Consider the following 2,497-nt stretch of genomic DNA (forward strand, 5'->3'; position numbering starts at 1 on the left):
TGTCTCTTATTAATTTACCATTATCGTTTTGGGGTTATGCATTAGAGACAGTTGCATTCACGTTAAAAGGGCACCATCTAAATCCGTTGAGACGACACTATATGAACTGTGGTTTAGCAAGAAACCCAAGTTGTCGTTTCTTACAGTTTGGGGCTACGGTGCTTATGTGAAAAGGTTTCATCCTGATAAGCTCAAACCCAAATCGGAGAAGTGCGTCTTCATAGAATACCCAAAGGAAACTGTTGGGTACACCTTCTATCACAGATCTGAAGGCAAAACATTTGTTGCTAAAAATGGATCCTTTCTAGAGAAGGAGTTTCTCTCGAAAGAAGTGAGTGGGAGGAAAGTAGAACTTGATGAGGTAATTGTACCTTCTCCCTTATTGGAAAGTAGTTCATCACAGAAATCAGTTCCAGTGATTCCTACACCAATTAGTGAGGAAGTTAATGATGATGATCATGAAACTTCAGATCAAGTTTCTACTGAACCTCGTAGGTCTATCAGAGTAAGATCCGCACCAGAGTGGTACGGTAATCCTATTCTAGAAGTCATGTTACTTGACCATGATGAACCTACGAACTATGAGGAAGCGATGATGAGCCCAGATTCCGCAAAATGGCTAGAGGCCATGAAATCTGAGATGGGACCCATGTATGGAAACAAAGTATGGACTTTGGTTGACTTGACCGATGATCGGCAAGCCATTGAGAATAAATGGATCTTTAAGAAGAAGACTGACGCTGATGGTAATGTAACTGTCTATAAAGCTCGACTTGTTGCGAAAGGTTTTCGACAAGTTCAAGGGATTGACTACGATGAGACTTTCTCACCCGTAGCGATGCTTAAGTCTGTCCGAATCATATTAGCTATTGTTGCATTTCATGATTATGAAATTTGGCAAATGGATGTCAAAACTGCATTCTTGAATGGATTTCTAGAAGAAGAATTGTATATGATGCAGCCAGAAGGTTTTGTTGATCCAAAAAGGTGCTAACAAAGTGTGCAAGCTCCAGCGATCCATTTATGGACTGGTGCAAGCATCTCGGAGTTGGAATAAACGTTTTGATAGTGTGATCAAAGCATATTGTTTTATACAGACTTGCGGTAAGCCTGTATTTACAAGAAAGTGAGTGGGAGCACTACAGCATTTCTGATAAGTATATGTGAATGACATATTGTTAATCGGAAATAATGTAGAATTATTCTGCAAAGCATGAAAGGATACTTGAATAAGAGTTTTTTAAAGAAAGACCTCGATGAAGCTGCTTACACATTGAGCATTAAGATCTATATAGATAGATCAAGACGCTTGATAAGATTTTTCAATGAATACATACCTTGATAATTTTTTTGAAATAGTTCAAAATGGAACAGTCAAAGAAGGAGTTCTTGCCTGTGTTGCAAGGTGTGAAATTGAGTAAGACTCAAGACCCGACCATGGCAGAAAATAGAAAGAGAATGAAAAGTCATTCCCTATGCCTCAATCATAGGTTCTATAAAGTATGCTATGCTATGAACCAGACATTTTGTATACCTTGCTCTGAGTTTGGCAAAGGAATACAATTTTGATCTAATCACTGGACAGCGGTCAAGAATATCCTTAGTAAGGACTAAGGAGATGTTTCTCGATTATGGAGGTGATAAAAGAGTTCGTTGTAAAAGTTACATCGATGCAAACTTTTACACTGATCCAGATGACTCTAAGTCTCAATCTGGATACATATTGAAAGTGGGAGCAATTAGCTAGAGTAGCTCCGTGCAGAGCATTGAGGACATAGAATATTTGCAAAATACATACGGCTCTGAATGTGACAGACCCGTTGACTAAGCCTCTCTCACGAGCAAAACATGATCAGCACCAAGACTCCATGGGTGTTAGAATCATTACTATGCAATCTAGATTATTGACTCTAGTGCAAGTGGGAGACTGAAGGAAATATGCCCTAGAGGCAATAATAAAGTTATTATTTATTTCCTCATATCATGATAAATGTTTATTATTCATGCTAGAATTGTATTAACTGGAAACATGATACATGTGTGAATACATAGACAAACATATAGTCACTAGTATGCCTCTACTTGACTAGCTCATTAATCAAAGATGGTTATGTTTCCTAACCATAGACATGTGTTGTCATTTGATTAATGGGATCACATCATTAGGAGAATGATGTGATTGACATGACCCATTCCGTTAGCTTAGCACTTGATCGTTTAGTATACTGCTATTGCTTTCTTCATGACTTATACAAGTTCCTGTAACTATGAGAATTATGCAACTCCCGTTTACCGGAGGAACACTTTGGGTACTACCAAACGTCACAACGTAACTGGGTGATTATAAAGGAGTACTACAGGTGTCTCCGAAGGTACATGTTGAGTTGGCGTATTTCGAGATTAGGTTTTGTCACTCCGATTGTCGGAGAGGTATCTCTCGGCCCTCTCGGTAATACTCATCACTTAAGCCTTGCAAGCATTATAACTAATGAGTTAG

Source organism: Triticum aestivum, chromosome 3B (genome assembly GCF_018294505.1).
Source record: "Triticum aestivum cultivar Chinese Spring chromosome 3B, IWGSC CS RefSeq v2.1, whole genome shotgun sequence".
NCBI lineage: Eukaryota > Viridiplantae > Streptophyta > Magnoliopsida > Poales > Poaceae > Triticum > Triticum aestivum.